The 22,597-nt window shown below is 36.1% G+C and overlaps 1 protein-coding gene across 2 annotated transcripts in view; it reads left to right on the forward strand.

Annotated features, from left to right (window-relative positions):
• The first annotated feature begins 4,889 nt into the window (after positions 1–4,889).
• Positions 4,890–22,597, forward strand: part of LOC129247701 (receptor-type guanylate cyclase gcy-8-like) — a 111,573-nt gene continuing 93,865 nt past the window's right edge. Inside the window, exon 1 of one of the 2 annotated variants that reach the window (XM_054886951.1) lies at positions 4,890–5,516. The gene's annotated coding sequence lies outside the window, so the exon portion shown is untranslated. Of the gene's footprint in view, positions 5,517–16,385; positions 16,460–22,597 lie in introns of those variants that run through there. The other variant, XM_054886952.1, reaches the window with a different exon arrangement.

A 22,597-nucleotide genomic window follows, 5' to 3' on the forward strand; every position in this document is an offset into this window, starting at 1 on the left:
AGCATCCTTAATTAGTTAAGTGTTTTGCTGTGTGGTTTGAGTCTTCTTCGTCTACAAATGTCGCCTCTTTGAGTCAGATGGTTTTTATGAGATGATTTTCATGGTGGGCCGACTGCAATTGAAATAAAAACCTTTTCCACACTGCATTTCGAGGCTGGGTTCCACTAAATGGTAGGCTTCCTTAAACCTACACACATACGGCACCCGAGTGATCAAAGCCGGCTAGGTAGTAGGTCAACTTAAGTACTTCCTTGCATCAATAGCCCATCCGACCTATCAAGTTGAGACAAATACCTGCAAAACGCCTGCATTCGTTAGAAAAGTGGCAAAGCAGATGGGACTCGTTTGTTAACGGACGTTGGGCCTATAGACTTATCCCCAAAACTAGCAAATGGGTGACCAGAACACACGGAGACGTAGACCACTATTTAACTCAAATATTGAGCGGTCACGGATGTTTCTTGGAGTACCTCCATCGTTTTCACATGGACGACACTCCGTTCTGTTCAAGCTGCAACAATGCAATAGAAAGCGCGGAGCACGCGTTCTTCTTTTGTGATCGTTTCAACGAAAAACGCGGAACGCTAGAGTTAGTCTTGGAAGAACAGCTGAGTGCAGACAGCTAAATCAATAACATGTGCGCTTCAAATGACTGATGGAACGCAGTTAAAAGGATAATACTGCACCTGAAACGCGCGCAGTGGCAGCGCAAAACGCAGAGAAAAAAATCAGCCCTCGATGGGAGCGCTACGAACTGACGACAAATCACAGACGTTCGAGTCACGTGCTCACGACGGCATAAGACGGTATAATATTATCGCAACATCTTCCGATGTTTCTGTTTTGCTGCAGATGCAAAAGAAATCTCGATGGAGTATAACATCCGCCTCCCATTTCTTTCTCTGCTCACCGGCGCCAGTTGGATACACCAAGTCCTTTTCCATCTGATTTTTCCAACGCAGAGATGGTTATACTTGGTATCGAATATTTTCAGAGCCGGAGTTTTTGTATCCATTCGGGGGACATTACCCAGCCAACGTTGCCCCTGGATTCTTATTCGCTGCTCTATGTCTATACCGGCATAAAGATCATACAGCTCATCGTTTCATCGCCTGCGATACTCACCATTGCTAACGTGCAATGGTCCAAAAATCTTTCGCAGGCATACAATGCTTTAATGCGTTAGTCTTGATAACGGCAAAGTATCGTTTGTTTTTTCTTTCCTTTTATAATATTTGCTGCTTTAATAATATAAATAATTACATATTAGTTATAATTAGGACACTTATGAACCAAAAATGGCTCCGCGAAAAGAAATACCATTGATGTAAGAAATTTGGGTATGCAGCATAGAAAAGAAAAAGGTCATAGGTGAAATTTAAAAAAAAGATTATTGTGAAAAACTTAAAAAGTATTGATTCTACCGTGCAGTCGTCGCCCTAGAAATCCATCTCTCAGAGGCATTCGTTTGATTCTCAAGGAAATTAGCAAAATTCCAAAAGTCAATGCTTAAAAATTAGCCGAACATGTAGCAAGCATATCAGAAAAGTGTGTCTATCCAAAAATTCGAAGAGTTCTGAACAATAACAGTTTCCGTAGTAGAACACACGCAAAAACCTTTAATTTCTGGAAGAAAAGGGGATACATTTTTGGCAATAAAGTTTTGTTTACAGATGAGTTACAGTTTAATATATTTTGCGGCGATGGAAGGGCAAAAGTTGGAAAGAAAAAAATGTTGCACTTAACACAAAGAATTTAGTATTTACTGTCAAGCACGCTGGCGGCAACGTAATGGTTTGGGGAGCTGTTGCGGAAAAAATTCCGGATTCTAGCGCTGCTATATTCAAAATGTGCAAGTTCTCACAATGAAGTCAGTTTTTTTATCTTACAGGGTCCGCCACTCGAAGTGTAACCAACTTCAGTCCGCTCGCGCAGCTGATGTACGACTATCAGCTATTTGCTAGTTGGCTAAATGACAGTCCAGACTATTGGTTACAAGCATGCGGAAGCATTTTGGCCAGAGTAAACGCGAAAAAGGAAATTAGGAATGGATTTTAACGTAATAGTGTGATTGCATTATATTTGGCTGGAAAATCAGCTCGAGCATCTTAAAGTAAATAAAACTTTGTTTATTGCACCATTACTCGTTACAATGATACTGGTAGCATCGCGAAACGTCATGGAGGTGGCTATCAAAAGACTGCAACGTCACGAGAAATGGTTCAAAAAGTGAAGAAGCGACTCGAGCGAAATCCCCGACGAAGTGCCAATCAAATGGCGAAAGAACTGAAAATATCTGACCGTAGCATACGACGCATATTGAAAAATGATCTCAAAGTCAAGCCTTACAAACCAAAACAGCAACAAGTCAGACTTGAGGGACGAAGGAGTGCTTCGCTTGGCCGAAAGCGGTAAATTTCCGAACATTGTGTTTTCTGACGAGACAATTTTTCAAATTGAGCAATTCGTAAACTCCCAAAACGATAGGGTTTATTTGACCGACCGTTCATACGAGAATTTGAGTCATCGATTGGCCACCAGGAGGCAGCACCCGCCACAGGTAATGGTTTAGGCCGCTGTAACCGCAGATGGGCGTTCTCTAATCATTTTCATCGAGCCTGGCGTCAAGGCAAATGAGAAATATTATCGGTAAAGTATTCTGGAGATTGCTTTGAAGCCGTGCGCGGATAAACATTACGGTGGCAGACCATGGACGTTTCAACAGCACTCGGTACCCTCTGACATAGCTCGAGTGAACCAAGAAGGGATAAAAACAACGTTCCGAACTTCATAACGTCCACACAATGGCTCTCAAATTGACCAGGCGCGAATCCGAGAGGTTATTCTGTTTGAGCCATTTTGGAGAGCAAATTCCGAGCTGAAAGATTCACCAGTCTTGAGGCGCTGAAAAAAGTCATTGTCCACGAGTGGGTCAAAATACCTGCAAGTCACATTCGGTTAGCTTGCTATTCGTTTCTGGACCGCCTCAACGCCATAGTCAAGATAAAGTGTGGCCATATCCAGCAAAAGTAAACTGATTCTTCATTTTGTATTATTTTATCACCTTTTTTATTTACTTTGAATTGAATAAAAGTAATTTTCCAAACTAAATTGATGGCCTTTTTAATTGGTTACACTTCGAGCGCCTAACCCTGTATGTAGGATGTTTCTGCCTTTTTTCTCCATAATTTTGATATTTTATGTTAAAGAATGATTTTTTAGCTTATTATTATTAGAAAAACAAAAATTCAAATAAAACTGTACCTACACATTTTTTAAACAACTTTTTTGGACTTTCAAATCAACGAAAATATAAGGTGTCCGCTAAATGTATTATACTTTTCAAGATTTAATTTTAGTAAAATGAAAAGCCTTTTAATCTCGTGACAGTCCCGGGGTCGGTAACATCCCGGAAATCGACATTCTTATTCTATGCCTACCACATTTTAGCGTCGCGTTCTTCTTCTTACAATCAATTTCCTTTCCCTCTAACTTCAATAATACAACATTACTTTTTTTGTTTGAAAGAGATTCTTCGACTTTTCATATTATTTTTTTCCAAGAATGATAGGTTACAAGATTTTACCATCCGCAGCAAACTTGCTGAAAGCCGATTAACGGTTTGCTGTTGACCACACTTAGTATTCTGTATATCGTGTATTTTTTGGCGGATTTTAATAAGCGAAAATTTCTTTTAAGAGCAACCATGGCTTTATCAATCCCAGCGGCTGGAAAGAACACACTAACTTGCTGCTGCTGACTTGCTGCAAGCATGCTTATAAATATGTGTGTATGAACATACGTATATGCAAGTGTACACCGGCAAGTGGAGCTTAAGCTTTTGCCGGTATGCGCTCACAAGAGTTTCGTGAGTATATCCGCTACTATGAGTGAGTGCGAGAATGAGTGCAGAAGTGCGCAAGAGTCCAACGAACGCGATTAAATAAATGCTTTAGTTTAAATTTTAGTTGTTTGATATACGCCGTGTACGACGCGTCGTTGTTTACAAATTGTTTTTCTGTTGCTAATTTTTCGCGCGTGTGCACATAAATTATTATGTTTTAATTTCAAATGTGTATCATAAATATCATAAAGCGTGTATATAAATGAGAAAACATAATATACATACATATGTAAAAACTACGAAACATATAATAAATAGTGCGTGTAGTAACACGAAAATTATATGAAAAGAAAAATTGGTGCGTGTAACAAAAATATTTTTTTTCTAGAAAATACCGCCTTAAACCAAATTTGACACAGTTGGCGATTAAATTTCGACTGTTAACATGGTTTGAATGTCGCAATATGTAAATACTTGGAACTCAGGTGTCAAACGTCGTTGATGGAACAATTAAGATGCGCTCTACTTTTAGCGGCAAGAGCCAAAAATACACGAAAATACTTAGCACGCAATATGAGAGCAAAAGCTTCTTAATGTAGGCGTTAATTCAGTGATGAAAAAAAACAAAGAAAAAATGTAAAACAACCTGTAATGCTTCATTAATTAACATTTTACATAAAACTCCCAATATGATACGGTATAATTAGCGTCTATTTCAGTGCGAATAGTGTATGAAAACAAGAGCTTTTTTCAAATAAATAGAAACAGCGGATCACAACAAATGAGTAATAATTGAAAACTACAACGAAAGCTACGAATATCGGGAGGAGCAAAGTTTCATTGAAGAATTTTTTGTATATCAACTGATTAGACACCTAATAGGCGCGTAGTTTCATTATCATGTAGATAAGAGTGTTCTGTTTCGCAGCAAATAGACTGAAGTATTTATAATTTATAGCAACAAAAAATTAAATAAGGCACATACGCACATATCTCTAAAGTGCAACAAGTGCTTTATGATTTAGCAAACAGAAAAGAAAAACATACGAAAACAAAAACCAAAACCAAAAATAAAATAGAAAATGAAGCGTGAATGAGTGCTGAAGCTTCACGAATGTGCAGACGTCTATTTGTTGTCATCATCGGCTATCAGCAATTGATTTGTTGTTGGTTGAATCGTAGAAGAGCGCTGAGAAAAAAACAACTACACATTAAAAAATGTGCAGTACATTGTGCTCTGACAAAAAGTAAAGAAGTCGACAGAATTGAAAGGTAAACACACGTGTGCATACATACATGCAACTTCTAAACATTTGATATTGTTCAAAATAAAATAACTTTGCTAATTGTCTGAAGCCCCATAACAATAAAGCAGTAAAGCAAGATATAAATATAAATTAGCCAAATAATTTGCATTTATTTAGAGAAAAAATCTAACTGCGTAGCAAAATGGATAGTTAAGACGACTATGCATTAGTATAACTGTGAAAAATTGCGAACCGAATGAGTGATGTGTAGAAAAACTATGCGTTTGCTCATATGGCAGTTAATGTGCTTCAGCTAAACATAAAAATAAATAATAATTACCTTCATAAAGCCAAAAAGTTTATAAAACATCGAAAACATAACAGTATGGAATTAATTAGTAACGGGCTCCTTTGGTCAAAATAATGTACGTACTTTATATATGATGCTTATGTATAGCATTATTAGCAGCATTTAAAATAAATGATATGCAAGTTTTCCATTGAGGGGTTATATACAGTTAAAAGGCCGAAAAAAACGAATTTTCCACAAGTTTTTCTGAGAAAACTTTTAAATTTATTAATCCAAAAATTTGTACACATATTATGTTACCTTTTAACTGTGTTTCAAGACTTATATATACATATAATTGGCGCGTACACTTTTTTTGGGTGTTTGGCCGAGCTCCTCCTCCTATTTGTGGTGTGCGTCTTGATGTTGTTCCACAAATGGAGGGACCTACACTCGGAGGTTTGCCATTGCCTGCCGAGAGGCGACCGCTATTAGAAAAATGTTTTTCTTTAATTTTGGTGTTTTACCGAGATTCGAACCTACGTCCTCTCTGTGAATTCCCACCAACCCATACGGCTACGGCGGTTGCAAAACTTAGTATTAGTAAAAATATTTATTTGTAAAGGAGCTACATCTGATCTCCGGGAGATACTCTCAATAAAGACGTTTTGCGGTGACCACTATATCTCTGAACTGGATCCTCTGAAATTAAAAAAACATATTTCATTAAAGCAATGTTAAATGTAGTAATTAATGGAACGAATAAGCAAAATACATTTTTTTGATGAAATGAAGGTTTCTTAAAAAAAAAAATCGATTTTTGTCCCAAATTTTCGGCTATAAATTATTTATAAAAAAAAGTATATATCGGTGAGAAAAAATCTTCGATTAATTACTAAAAATTATATTTAGGCGTTTTCGAGTAATGTTGGTCACCGACTTTTAAAAAACCATTTTGAGAAAAACGCGTTTAAAGTTTGAAAAGCACTTTACATAGGATAAAAATTCTCTGAAACGGCTCTTCAAATTTGCGTGTAACTTCGAAAATATTCACCGGAACGATATTAAATTTTCTGTGTGTATTCTTAAATATATGTACATTAAGAAAAAAAAAATCGATTTTTTCGAAAATTCTAACTGTACATATGTATGTATATAACCCCTTAAGGCTGCCTATTTCGTATATAGCACAATTTATTGGTATCAGTCGCATAGCTTTATTATTAGATAGCTGTCATATTCAAATATGAAGAATTGCATGAAATTATAGGGCCTAGAAATTACGAAAATCCACTATCGAAATGGTATGAGTTTTATGGAGGCGGGTCGAAATTGTCGTTATCTCACGCTAAGGGGTTGAGAATTAGCTACCAGTGTCATGCTAATCAAAGGATTGCTACCTTTCCTATAATATGAGGAGTGTGTTAATGTGTGTGTGATAATTATTAATTATCTGTTGTGGCGTCTTGAAGAGCTGTTAATGAAATTGACCCGGCACTATGCCCAAAGGTCATCGAACATTTTTCAATGGCACCGTCGAGCGTCGGCAATAAAATGCCAAAAGAACTAGTGTCTCGAAATTACTATTTATGGGATATTGTGTTGCATACACATACACATAGCCGAAAAAGTCTGCGTTCATCTTACAAATATTTTTAATAAAGGGTTTTCCAATAACAGGTGTTATTTTGAATAGCCCGCTATTTCGGTAGATGTCACTTTGAAGCTGTCATTTTTTGATATTTGACAAGTAGAAACTACGCCGATATGATACACGCTTAAAAAACGAATTGAAATTATTAAAATTCACTATAAAAATGGTGAAAATTTGGCAGAGATGGTTCATAAAACTCGAACATATTTGGGCCATTGGTCGGGCCGCAATACAGAAATCGGTGAAAAAATTCAAGCTATTGGGACATGTTAGTGATGTCAAGAATAAAACCCGTGCACGTCGCTCAAGAACAGCCGAAAATCTTGCTGTTGTAACCGAAAGTGTTGAAGAAAACCCAGGTTCGTCCACTCCTCGTCGTTCTTTGGAATTAGGCATTCCACAAACGTCATTGCACCGTATTTTGCATAAGGGTCTTAAGGCTTATAAAGTTCAGTTAACACAAGAACTCAAGCCGACCGATCATCAACAACGTCGTGTCTTTGCTGATTGGGTCGTTGAAATGCATGAAAACGATTCGGAACTCCATCAAAAAATCATTTTGAGTGATGAGGCCCATTTCCACCTCGGTAGCTTCGTCACCAAGCAAAATTTTCAGATCTGGGGCTCAGAAAATCCAAGAGTTATTGTTGCAAAGCCTCTCTATCCTCAACGTTTGACTGTTTGGTGCGGTTTATGGTCCAGCGTTGTTATTGGACCTTACATTTCCGAAAATGAAGCTGGAGCAACAGTTACGGTGAATGGATTGCGCTATCAAGAGATGATTAACGATTTTTTATAGCCGGAATTGGATGGTATTGATCTGGACAACGTTTATTTTCAACAAGACGGGGCTACGTGCCACACAAGCAACGAAACCATTGATCTTTTACGGGAATAACACCTCTTATTGGAAAACCCTTTATTATTGACTATACATCGTCGAAAAAACAGTTAGGCCTCTTTCGTTGTTATGATTGACACTGCACTGCAATTGGCAAACATTTAATATGTTTAGTTGTGTTGTGTTACTCGAAGTGCGTTATTGAAAAGAGGCTTTTCTTGAATTGTGACTCTATCTATTCTAAAATTGCCTTCATTTAATTTATAACCTTGATTGTTATGATTACAAAAAAAGCAATATTGATAATAATTTCTCATATGATTTCTGAAAAATAGTTTCTTCCAAATAAGCAACGTTCGATTTTCCTAAAATATAATATTTTATAAGGCCGAAAACGGGGTTTTCTGGAAAATTAAACATTTTGAGTTGAGCCACATTTTAAGGTTGAGCGATATTTTAAAGTGTAGGTCGGTAGCCCTCGTCGCTAAGGCCTTTTAATGGTAATATTATAATTACTAGACAATAATTAAAAAATTAAATAAGTGTGTAAATTTTAATAGCTGCGCATATTTGCTCAAATACAAGTTATTTGTGTATTTCAGTGAAGACCTGTGCGCTAATTCGGGACACTCGTATCTTTAATCTTTGCCGAGTGCGATCAACAATGGTTGCGCTGAATTTTTATGTGTGCGGTAGGCGTTGTTGCGAGTCAATCTCTTCTACTTTTCAAGTTTATGTTTTTATTTAGATAAAGCAAAATCGGATAACATTTATTTTTTCTGCCCACGTGTCAATTAACCTACCGAAACCACGTTTCCTGTTTCTTCTTTTCATACAGAAATAATAAAATTATGAAGTTTTAGCGAAATCGGAACACGATTACTATTTTTGTCAACACTTTATATGGAGTCGCAAAACTCTGCGCCGAAAATTCGAAGAGTGTCTGAGAGTGACTGAGAGAGTGTCGTAGAGTGTCATTTCGTAGATTTTTCGAAGAATTTGTTGCGACGCACAGTGCGGCCGATTCCCAAAAAGCTGGCCAAAAGTCGAAAAAAAAGTTTCTAGATAGAGTTTTTTTGTCTTTGGGTTGGCTACAGTAATGCCTTGAGTAGTGAAAACCGTTCATAGCAACGTTCTGTACCCTAAGTATCCTCTGTATTTTCAGTCGCACCGTGGCCTTAGTTTGAGCACCGTATTACTGTCGATGAATAGTGAAAGTTGTACACATTTGAAAGATTTTGTAATGGAGTAAATTGAACAAAACCAAATGGAATCATCTTCGGAAGGTTAGTAAAATACGAGAAATCTTTAGTACATATCAATACCTCGACACAAAATTTTTAGCTGCAGCAATACGTAGATACATTTTTTGCAATTTTCTTTATAAAATTTGAGTTTTCAAACTGTATAGTAATACAACGCCGTCATATGCTGCTTTGAAACCTATTAAAGGTTACTCAAAAAAGTAATGGTTACTGAATAAAACAAGATTCAGCTGCTACCACTTGCTACCTTGCGACCCCGAAAACATATAAATTTACATGCATCTTGATTATGTTCTTAAATATACGCTATTTCACGTGAGGGGGTGGCCAATAGGGGTGGAAGGGGGTGGATTTTCAAAATTTTAAGATCAAATTCGTAATCAGCGACCCCGACAACCCCCGAGTAAGAAACTTTGAATCAATTACTTAATTTTTTGAGTTTTGGCCAGCTTTTCGGGAATCGGCCGCACTGTGCGACGGGATTTTGGTTGTCGGAGAAAATTTTCAAAATAAAATTCAAAATTTATTTTACCATTTTTTAAAAATATGGTAAGTAAGTAAGATGTGAGGAATAGGTTAGGTTAGTAGTGATTTTTGCCCAGAGAGTGGGCCCACTTGGATGAAGAAGTTTGGTTCGCCCTTTGTGATACCATTGCAAGAGGGGGAAAGAGGTGAAGGAAAAAAGAGGACGAAAGGGAAAGGGATGGGGAAGGTTGAGTAAATGTGGAATACGAACGGTGACTAGGTGACTGCTGATGAAGTTCATCAGATTTTTGTTTTCAATACCTGCTATATCAGCAGGCGCAGAAAAGAAGTGAGAACCAAGATGCTTGAATCTTAGTCCCGCGAGAGCTGGGCAGCTGAGGAGCAGGTGGTGAGATGATTCCACCTCATCCTCCATAGAGCTGATGCAAAAAGGACTCGAAGTAGCTCCGAGTCTCACGGCATGTATACCCCGCGGACAGTCCCCCTTGAGGATGCCTACGAAATTTGAGAGATGAGATTTTGTCATCCTCAGAATATCCCTCCAACGCCTTCTATCCAAACGTGGCCAGAAAGACTTCGCGACCTTACATGTTGGTGTACGTGCCCAGCGCTCGCTGAGTTGATGCAAAGCCCATCCTTCCAGGAGTAGAGTGCTGGTTGTCAAGGGGATGCCGATCCTCTTCTTTTGCCGGCACACTACCTCACAGGTTCCATGTCTGGCCAGCTCGTCGGCTTCGTAGCTTCCAGTGATGTTACTGTGACCAGGTACCCAAATTATCTTTATATCGAAGAATTCTGATGCAATCGAGAGAGAGACCAGGGATTCCATCATAGAGCCTAGGGCCCTAATTGCTGCTTGGCTATCGGAGTAAATATTTACCTTGTTAACACTTATTACGCAAGTAAGTAGCCAGTCAGCTGCTTCTTTAATTGCGGCCACCTCTACTTGGATCACACGGATCTTAGCTGCGCGAAATAATTGTAGTAGACTAAATCTGGAAAATATGCTGAATAAGGAAACAAATTAATAGTGAAACTCATGCAACTTTGGTGACTTTGAGTTTGTGCGTCTGTGTGTGTTGTCTTAATGACTGTGAAATTTGTTCCTCGCCAACTGCGCACATTTTTTATTCAAATCTAAGGTGCGTTTCATAATCTTAAGAAAACCCTAATTTTTCAAAGTATTTATATTTATACATTTTAGAGGAAATCACAAATTTTAAACATTGATTAAAGTAACAAAAGTTATCTGTTTCATTACAGAATTTAGATTTTTTTTTATATATAAAGAAGTTTTAGCAAAAACGTATTTGCAGGCGTTTCAAAATGATAATACACTGTTTAATTGAAGTGATCGTTTAACAAAAGTATACTTTTTTCGAATTTTTTTTTCTGTCGTCTAGAATATTTTAGTATTCTATGGAAGCACCATTTGCTTTAGCGACACAAAATAACTTTTTTTTCATCGATTCTGCTAACTTTTTAAGTAAATTTACATCTATAGAAGCCCATTCTGCCAAATTTGCGATTGTTGACGTAAACTCTTTTGACGTATATACCCCAAATGTTTTCTATTAGGTTTAGATGCGAAGAGTCAAGAGTTGCTTCCGATGTAAATGCACCCCAAATCATAACAACACCGAAGTTGCGCTTGGAAAATAAGAGGACCGTCGGGTCCAACAAGGTTCCATTTTTTCATCCGAAAATATAACCTTTTTAAAAAATAATATGAAATTGGGCTACATTGAAAATATTCCAAATATCTTATTGTGTCCCAGTTGGTGTCTAGGTGTTTTCCTGCAAACTGAAGACCCGCCAGCTTGTGCCGTGGCCAAAGATGGGTCCTTTTCTTATTTTTGATAATTTAAAATGATTGCACTTCTATAATGTGCGCTAAACTTTTGTTTTTGAAACCTTATCAGTGGCCAAGGTGGCGCAAGACTTAGTCGAGTTAGAAGCTTTTCTTATGATTGATCGCTGTTCTCGACTTGATAGTGATAATTTTCTTCCAACGGGCTTCAAAATGTTGTAATTCTCAGGACTCCGTAAAAAATTCCGGATAATACAACGACTTCTGCCTGTTTTTTTGCAATTAATTTGATTGACAAGCCCGAATCCTTGTAGGACAAAATTTTTCTACGTTCCTCTTGTGATAATATTGAACCCTTTGGCATTTTAGGTTTTCTACTAGTGTCTTTGCATTATGAAACGCCGAAAAGACTAGCAAAGTGCAGCTTCTTGGAAAAAGGTAACGGTTTTATAAAATAGAGTGAGCTATCCCACCAGAAACAATTGATGGAAGTCTTAAATCTATAACTGTTAAAATGACGCCAAATAAAAGCTAATCCGGAAAGTAAAAGCGAACAAAAATTGTATACCAAAGGTGTCTTATGATTATGAAACGCACCTTAGTAATGGAGTTCCAGTCGCGGCTGAAGAGCACCATAATTCTTTTCAAACTTTAATTTGGCGGAGTTCACTTTTCTATTTTTACGAAAATTCTCGTAGACGTCTGCTTCAAATGGCCATCACAACAAAATTACGAGATGGCGCAAAATTAATCACCCTATCGGAAGATTTATAATGTTTGAAAATGGTGCCATAGGTCAATCGTATTTGACATTTGAGAACTAGGCAGCTGCAGTATAGAAACAGACAAGCAATCGAGCGCGTAAAAGTCAAAATAAAGACTTTCATCACTCAAATTTTTCTATTTAGTAGAAAAGTTATTCAAGAACAAGATTGGATGATTAATTTTGCCCCACTTTTTATATGACAAGTAAGTAAAAATTAGGGTGCTTGCATGTGTTTGGAAATAAAAGTACGAACCAAAATGAAGTGTTTTTCAGCTCAGTGTTGATGATGGTGATTTATAAGGGCTATTTTATCGAAGCGCAGCCGAAGGTCGTCTGTGGGGAAAGGAGTTGTATCTAAATATTCTACAAATTTACTAACACTCTTCTAGTCAACGTATCTGTAAAATTCTAATTGAACAGCGCCTTCGTTCTCTTTTGAGATATCTGGCAACTCTAACCTTTCGCTGAACTAAATAATTTTAATAAATTTAAAAAAAAACAATGCTGTTTCTATTGCAGCCGATTAATTTGGGCCTCAGGACACAAGGGTATAACTAGAAACGAAGTAACGAACGCATTGGTGAGAGAGGCTGTGGCCTCGTTATCAATAGGACCTCAACTCTTCCTTGATATGGGACAACACACCATCAAAGGGAAATTTAGTAAAAAAGATCTAATGCTAAGGGCGGTTGGCTAGCATCAAACTATGGCGAAATCCTTAATGGGAGAGTACAACTGAAAGAGGTTTACGAAACTCATAACGCGCCACAAGGATACACTCAGAAAGCTCACGCGCATTCTTATAGGCCACAGCAAACTGCGTGGTCATCTGCACATAATCGGGATTGTCCTTTCAGCGACTAATCTCAGGAGAGTCCAATGAACTATCTAACAGCACTATCATGAATTTAATAGGGGAACTGGGTCTGGGAGGTACTGTGATGAGTAGAGGGCACAAAAGTCCACGAGAAAGAAAGTTTTCAAGCAGACCCATCAAAAAGGGTTCAGATTGGTTCATTTTGGAGATCAACCCGGCCAAGCAGGTAGATGATAAAAAATTGAAAACGTTTTTTTAAGGGGTTGTATAAAGGTAGAATTTTCAAAAAATTTGGTTTGTTAATATCACCACAAAACGTCTTTATTGAGAGTGGCTCCCGGATATCAGCTGTAGCTCCTTTCCAAATAAATATTTTTACGAATGCTAAGTCTTAAAATACAACTAAAAAATAATATAATAATATGTGTGCAAATTTTTAAATCAATAAATTTAAAAGTTTTCTCAGTAAATATTCTGGAAAATTCGCTTTTTTCGGCCTTCTAACCCCTAAGATTTGTTAACACACGATAAATAGTAATTTAATGTGAGCTTAAAAAAGCTTTTATTGCAAAATCACACGCACATCAAGTTTGTTTATTATATACGAATAGATTTCTTAGATAAATAGTTTTATTTGGCACGAAATTTCATTCACAAACTTCCAATGAAACGATGTTATTTAATTCCGCAGCCGCTACGAAAGTGTTAAACAAAAATATGAGCTACCATATATCATAAAAAGTTGTACAAATATAATTAAACCGTTATCAGCTTATAATAATGATCCGCCACTTGTATAGAAAATATCGAAGTGGAAAAAATTTATAAGTGAATGAAAACATTTGTAATCCACTGTACTTATGTATGGATTATAAATAGGTATAAAATATACTTATGTATATATGATTTTCAGAAAAATGCGCATTTAATAATGGCCACGGTAGTAAAGCCAGTTGACAAATGTTGTAGTGGTGCCATAAAAATAATCATAAAAATCACATTAAATTATTGACCAGTACACTCGGCGATATTGTGATTCATGTGTGCAGCATATCAGATGCTTAGTTCGAAACTTGCTGCGGACATAAAACATCGAAACGATGGAAAAATTGCTGTTCATAGCATTGCTTGGCAGGCAGTCGAAAATCTCTGTGTAAATGTCTGCTGCGGAAAAACTTTACATAAAAACCGTTGGCCGTTCGATGGCGGCATAAAACACACCACTAATTGAATGGGAAGCTCGCCCAAACACTTAATAAAATATTTCTATTTGCTAATTATACTTATATTTATATGTGTGTGTGTCTTTTTCTATGCCCACTTATGTCTCACTTAATTGCTCACTTATGCCTTACCATAATACACATACATATGCAGTTATTTGTGTACTATACGCAATGGTATGCATGCGCTCATTTTATTACATTCTGCAGACTCATTAACTAAGTTCTCGTCAAATGATTTCGTCGGAAAAGAATTGTCTTACGTATTAAGGTAGAAATTGTACATTTATATTTACATAATTTTTATTCATTCAAATAATTTACAGAGAAAAACTCAGTCAAATATACAACCGCTCGGTTCAGTAGTAACTTCTAGAACTTCCTTTTGTCAAAATGGTCGCTAGAGTTCATTCTCACGCTTAAGCTCAAAGTAGAGGTGCCACACTCTTGCTCCATAACCTTAACCGTAGTATCACCCATAACAATATTTATTGCCATCAATTATTGCTGCCATAGCCATAGCAGCTGGTATTTACATACATTTTTTTGTTTCCTTGTTCCCTCCTTTCGGGAGCATAGAGCCTCGACAAGACTGTCCATCGTACACGGTTCTGTGCTGTTGTTTTTGCACCGTCCCATGAGATGCCGGCGTCTGCTAGTTCGAGCAGCATCGACCTTTTCCGAAATAGCTAAATTCATTTGGTCTCTACGGTTATCGTTATGTCTTTGACATTATGGTATGCCACATTTAATCGATTACATTTTTGCGCATAGGTTGGTTCGATCAGCAGATTTGTGTGGTTATTGTTATGACACCTCTACTTCGATCTTTATGCCGAAGGGTTGCTAAGTAGTTTTAGAATATGTAATATAAGTAAAAAATCTAGATTTATTAACCACGAATACATGCTCGGGATGCGAATTATTTCGTTGTTTACGATCCCGGAATCATGGGGAGCTCGTTATTACAAGTCCAGGATCCCGAGATTAGGCCCGAGCTTTACATATTCATTATTTTGCAACAGCGCAACTAAAAAAAAAACTAATTCATTGGTATTATTTGCGAATCTCTCCTACCATAAATAAAATAAATAAATAATTGGCGCGTACACTTCAGTTAGGTGTTAAGCCGAGCTCCTATTTGTGGTGTGCGTCTTGATGTTGTCACACAAATTCAGGGGCCTACAGTTTTACGTCGACTCCGAATGGCAAATGATTTTTTATGAGCAGCTTTTTTATGGCAGAAATGCACTTGGATGTTTGCAATAGCCTGCTCAATAGCCTGTTTCTATGATTTGGTGTTTCATGCATGGAGATTCGAACCTACGTGCACCATGCACATAATAAATAAGAGTTGCATTTTATACAATATTTTGCGCCCAATAACGAAAACATAGTAAAATATTGTAATCATGAAAATGATTTTATTGTTTTTTAAAATATTCTCCGTGGTAGTCAAAACACTTCTGCATTCACGTGAACCAATTTTCAAAGCACTTTTGCGACTCAGAAGTGGATACCTGCAAAACGAGCTGTTTAAAGGTAGATTATTGAGATATTGAAAAACGTCGGTCTTGCATTTTATTTTTGCTGTTCGGGAGCAAAAAGAAATTATTAATTCGAATATTTGAGTGCTCAAAAGCATTCTTTTGCGCCGAAACGTGAGAGATCGCCTTATTTTGGTGATGGTGGCGAAAGTGATTCGTCATCGGTGGTTGGTTTTTCTTAATTCTCCGATTATAGGCTTTGAGTTGCTTCTTCCGCGAAAAATTTTCGTTGGATTAAGTTCGTCTTGGAATACCCCCACTGTAGATTGCTGTTTTGTTTCCGGCTCAAATCCAAGATTCGCCACCTGATACGATGTCATAAGCGTGCCTGGAACCACGCCGGCTTAAATTCTTCAACATCCTTCCTACATCAATGAACACGAGTTCAATTTGGGGCAATTAGGAAATCGTCAAATTATGCGGTATCCAACGGGAAAAAATCTTCTTGACAACCAAATGTTCATGCAATATTGAATGTACGTCAGTCACATTAATACCTAAGGATGCCTCTATCGTTGACGATCTGGCGTTATCAATTGATGCACAGCATTATTGGTTTTTGGAATGGCCTGCACGAAATTCATCCTGGAAGTATCGACGGCCACACTAGAACTGGTTGTACCAGCGTTTCATAGTGGCTAACTGTGGTACTTCAACGTTAAAAGTCGAAGTAAGTTGATCAATGCACTCCTTTCTTGATAATCCACGTCGAAAATTTTAATAAATCATCACACGACAGTTTTCGCGAGTTAGTTCCATCTTTTGGGCGAGATACATTTTTCAACTCACTGAAAAATGTTTGTAAGTGTAAATTTTATATGCATGTAAGTTTATGCAAAAAATACCAAACTTGTTGATACAAATTTCGAATTACAGGTTAATAAAATTACAATCACGAGTAGTAATGCAAAAGTGCAAAATATAAAAGGCAAAGATCGCAAATTAATCGATTTTAAATATACTTTTTTATTTAAAGTGACAAATATTTCAATACGAACAAAGGAAAAGACATTAGTTAAATTTATATGCATTTAATAAACCTTTAGTATGTACGAGAACATTTCTCATAAAGTAACTTAAGGTATGTCGAAAAAAGTCGATGCAAAAAATGTAAGAAGTAAACAAATGCATTTTCTGGTTTAAAAAAGGCCATATTTTATTTAAGCAAATTCATTTACATTAAAATAAAAAATCAAGCGCTTTCGGGTTTACGTTTTTAGTGACTAGAAGAAAGTCAACTATTCAACCAATTACATGAAAACATTTCTTTGTAGAAAAACGAAATTCTAGTGTGATTCATTTTTGTTTGTTCGGCGGCTAGAAATTGTATACCTACACTATATGTATAACTGCTCATAGAATTCAAAACTTCCTTACATAAATAAAAAAAATTTACAAGAAATTAAGATTGATGAGATCTAAGAGGCATCAAAGTCGGATTGTCCGCAAATATTCCTACTTGTCTTCATCAAGACTTCATTAATGTTTTTAGGCTCTGAAATTCAATCTCTGAATCTGTTAAGACGTCGTACGTCAGTACCCGGTGGTCTAGAGCTCGAAAATTTGGGATATTTTAAGACTTTTTTTATAGGGTGGGCCATGTAAAATTTTCTTTTTGAGTCGGCTATAAAAACAAAACTAATCAATATTTTTTCAAACTTTTTTTTTATTTTGAAGATTCAGCATTGTCAATTCGAATAAAAAATAATATCGTTCAAATGACTGCCACGACTGGCTTTACAGTAGGCCATTCGATCAACCCAATTTTTAAGCACATTTTCGATTGTTTGGGCTTCAATTTCATGAATGGCAACTGCGATTTCGTGTTTTAAAGCATCAATCGTCTCTGGATGGTTCGCATAGCATTTGTCCTCAACGGCTCCCCACAAAAAATAGTCCAACGCGCTTAAATCACAGCTCCGAGGCGGCCAATTGATATCGGAATTTCGGCTGATTATTCGGTTTTCAAAAACGGTAGCCAAGAATTCGAGTGTAACTTTGGCAGCGGGACAAGTTGCACCGTCCTGTGGAAACCAAATGTCGTCCATGTCATCCTCTTTAATTTTTGGAAACAACTCGTTCAGCATGTCACGGTAACGCTCGCCATTTACTGTAACCGCGGCTCCTTTCGAAAAAAAATGGCCCGATGATGCCGCCAGATCAAAAACCGCACCAAACAGTGACTCGTTGTGGATGCATTTGCTTTTCTACAGTAACGTGTGGATTTTCTGAACCCAAAATCCGACAATTTTGCTTATTGACGTAGCCACCGATGTGAAAATCAGAAAAGAAGAAGAAGACTCACCACTTTGGAAATAAGTTTTCAATATTTCCCAATTTTGTTCAAGCGTATGGCGTCCCATTTCGTAAATGTCAAACCTTTAAGTAAATTATGCCATTTGTGTTACCATTCTCAAAAAAATAGGTGGTTCAAAAAGCAAACGCTATATGGCCCACCCTGTTCAATAAAAAAATGAAAAAAGATATTAAAATTTTTTAGGCTTTTTATTTAACTTCTTTTCTATACAAAAATGAAAAAAAAAATGTTTAATTTTACTAATTTTAAAAATGGCGCTGAAGTTGACCCACCCAAAAAATTGGATCTGGACGGTGTTGTCCATTTTGGCTCTTCTATGATATTTATCTGAAACTCAAAAACCCAAAAAATTATTAATTAGTATGACTGTAGCTATGTACCGTACTAGAATAAAAAAAAAATTACAAAACGGCGCATGTTGAGTTCATTTAAACATGTTGAGTTTATGCAAATATGATAACATAAGGGTTAACATGCAAGTCTACACAGTTGCATTATCTCATGCAATTTTATTCTTTTGTTCGTAACTTCCTACACTTTGGCCAATTGATCGTGTGCTTACAACTCGCTAACATTACCGCTGCCAAATAATTAGATTTTTGCAAAACTATTGTATATTTTTACGTACGATTATATACGAAGAAGTCATTTAAAGTACGTAATAAATTGAATTAATTAAGAACGAAATTCCTAAAGCTACTATTTTTATAATTTGGATATTTTGCAAGGAAAGCGCCGCAACAGCGCGATTTTGAATTTGACACTCTAAAAATAGGTTTTTTCAGTTTTTTAACCAAAATATTCGAAATAATTGAATTAATAATATGATTCTAGTACGGGCGATAGCCATTGATGTTGTGAACAACATATTAATAGTATTTTTTTTTAACAACACTAGGCATTTCGAGATAAATGAGTTTAAAGGAGCGCGCGGACCGCTCTCTACCTAGTTAATGGGCTGTAGAAGCTATAATATTGGGAATTTTGGCATGAAAATATCACAGCATATTTTTAAGATACTGTACTTTCGAAATATTGAAAAAAAAATCAATTTTTGTACATATGTAGACCGCCTCTTAAGGCTGCGATGGGTAAGAATGCACGATTATTTTAATTCTGCACACCTAGTCTAATCTTTTATATTCCTATTGAAGTGTCTGAAGTGTCTATTTCTATATTTATCTCTAAATGTATTTGAATTTCAATTATACATTCATACATATTCAGTTAAATTTACTGCTATTATTATATTTTCTAAATTGTTCGAAATGGATATCGATAATTATGGTTTGACAAGTGAGAATGGCAAACAGTGCGCAAGCAGCCGCCGTAGCCGAATGGGTTGGTGCGTGACTACCATTTGGAATTCACAGAGAGAGCGTACGTTCAAATCTCGGTGAAACACCAAAATTAAGAAAAACATTTTTCCAATAGCGGTCGCCCCTTGGCAGGCAATGGCAAACCTCCGAGTGTATTTCTGCCATGAAAAAGCTCCTCATAAAAATATCTGCCGTTCGGAGTCGGCTTGAAACAACTGTAGGTCCCTCCATTATGGAACAACATCAAGACGCACACCACAAATAGGAGGAGGAGCTCGGCCAAATACCCAAAAAAGGGTGTACGCGCCAATTATATATATATATATATATATATGTATATAGTGTTGCGCAAGACATCATGTAATACTTGAATACTAGTAAATCTGTTTGCGAAGTTCCTAGAGCACCTCGTCTATTTTACAGTCAACATATACGGTCTAGTGAGCAAGCAATTCGTGCAGTTATTGATCGTTGTCGCACTAATTTTACTCTTCTCGATTCAAAACTATCAACAAGACAAAGAAAAGTGCGTATCGAAGGGAATATTACTGCTGTAGTGCGAAATGTTAAAGAAGGCACCGAAAAGTCGATTCCCTGTCATTCGCAACTTGATAGCCTTTGCCTTTCGACTACAGAGAAATTTTTAAGTGAGGATCATGGCTTACGGCCTATGAAATACAGCTCAAATGACCCTCATTTGCGCCGAATTTCAGCTGATTAGATTTATTATTCAGATTTTCTGGAAAAAGTAACGAATATTGGACTGATTGGTAGGACCACATATTCCAAAAATAAATGCTATGAAATTTTCTACCAGATTATAATAAGAAAAAATTCATTCCAACAATATTTCTGTTTTGTAATATTTGATATATTAGATATAAAATAATAAAAAGCCTCATTTCTTAAATAAATAAATAAATAAGTCAAAATAACCTTTAACAACAGAGTTTTACTTATGTCAGATGTATTTTTATATTAAAAAAAAAAAACAAAAAAAAAAAAAAACAGAAAGCATTATGCATATTTGCTAAAAAGTTGAAGTCAATTTTTTTGGGCAATTAAAGGCGATTTCATATGCTGAAATAAGAAATTACAAATTATCCAACAATCCCGGGATTTTCGGATCTTAAGAAGATCTGGATCTCGGGATTCACATCTTCAATATATACATATTTATGGTGCCATAAAATATCGTTTCTCAAGCATAAATGATTGCACAAAACATACAACAAATGAAAAACAGGATGTACTGAATAAAATTTGATAAAACCACGCATAAGTGCGTTTCGTCAATATCTTTATTTTTATTTAAGGTTACGAAAAAAAATTGCTTATGCGTAAAATGCATGGATTCTAAATATGAATTCGGTCACAAATACAAACACCGACTGTATTGAGAGTTTTCGCCTATCGATAAAGTATCTATAACACCGTTTAATTTAATTATTCGCTAGCAGTACCCAGGTGAACTTCGTATCACCCAAAATTTCTTTGATTGTAACTGAAACCTGCCTGCTTTTGGTGAATATTGCTTTTCAACTTTTGCTTAAGGTTTTCAAGTCGATTGTGTTTATATGGACTTTTCTAAAGTATTTGATAGAGTTTCTCATACAATTCAATTACGTAAATTAGCCTCGCTTGGTTTTCATTCTGTTTTCTTTCAATGGTTAAAAACTTATTTATCCGATAGACGATGTGTGCCAACGATTGAGGGTGAAAGGTTCGTAACCTTTCATTACATCTACAGGGGTGCTACAAGATAGTTTATTAGGGACTCTTCTCTTCGTTAAATTTATTAATGATATTAGTACCTGCCTTTCATTTGCCAACTTGCTTCTGTTTGCTGATGATTTGAAAATATTTTCTGCAATTAGAAAAAATGAGGATGTTCCTATGTTGCAAACGGAAATTAATGCGCTCGTTCGCTAGTGCACTAACTCTGGCATCTCTCTAAATAAATATTAATATTCGCCAAAACTCAAAATCGCATTCATAATACCTTACTTCAATCTGTTCATGAATTCAAAGATCTAGGTATGATCTTGAACTCCCATTTTTCATTCAACAGTCACATTAACTTTATCGTATCCACTTCTTACTCAATCTTAGGTTATTATTAGTCGGCTTCAAAAAATCGATTGTTTTTTTACTGCAATCGATAGATATATTATAGGAGAATATGCCCTCAAAATTTTATAGCGAAATTCAAAGTGATTTCGGAGTAACAGGCATGTGTACCGTCCCTCGTGTGAGTATACTGTCTACCTTCTGAAAACTTTGAAACACGTTTTCTCAAAACCATGTTTTCGAAAATGGCGTGTAAGATTTAAAAAAACGAGGAAAGTTATCATTTCAAACCGATAATCTATATAAAGATAATTAAAATGCGCAACTAATTAACTAACAAAATACAAAAAAAAAAACAATTTTTTAATGTTAACACATTTAAAAAAAAAAAAAAAAATTGCGAAAAAAGCACTTTTTTCAATAATTATTTAATTGTGTGTTCATTTTTTCATACTTTTATACAAGAGTAGTCTATTATACGCGTGAAAGCCTTCTGAATAAGACAATATTTTTCTTTTGTGTTTCAGGTGAAAACTACGACCGCAATCTTACACGCCGTTTTATTAGCGCCCAACGAGAAGCTGTGCGAGATCCCTCATATGTCCACCATTTTGTTTTTTTTATTTATGTTCAAAAATTTTTTATTGCTGTTCTCGGACCCCTACACACACAAATTACATTTTCCTTCTTATGTTCGCTCTAGATTAGAATATGTAAAATTTATCTGGAGGTCTTATCACCAGTTTGCAATTGAGAGAATTGAGTATGCTCTCAGGTCGTTCAAATTCTCAAATCTTATTCCTTCCTATAATTCCCGTTTGATTTTTATTAACTTTGCGCCTCTAGAGAGTAGAAGGTATATGCTCTCACTGTTTTTTGTTTTTGGTGTAATTAAAGGAGAAATTGATTGTTAATCCCTATTAGGTGGCATTCACTTTCATATTTCTACTAGATCTCTATGCAATACTTACCCATTTCATCTTAAATTTCTTAACACGAATTATGCGCGTAATGCCCCTTTGCCCGCACTTAAGAGAATTCAATGAGATCTCGAGTTCTATTCCACTTGACTTTTCGGTTTCAAAGAATAAGTTTTATAAAT

Source organism: Anastrepha obliqua, chromosome 5, assembly GCF_027943255.1.
Source record: "Anastrepha obliqua isolate idAnaObli1 chromosome 5, idAnaObli1_1.0, whole genome shotgun sequence".
Taxonomy (NCBI): domain Eukaryota; kingdom Metazoa; phylum Arthropoda; class Insecta; order Diptera; family Tephritidae; genus Anastrepha; species Anastrepha obliqua.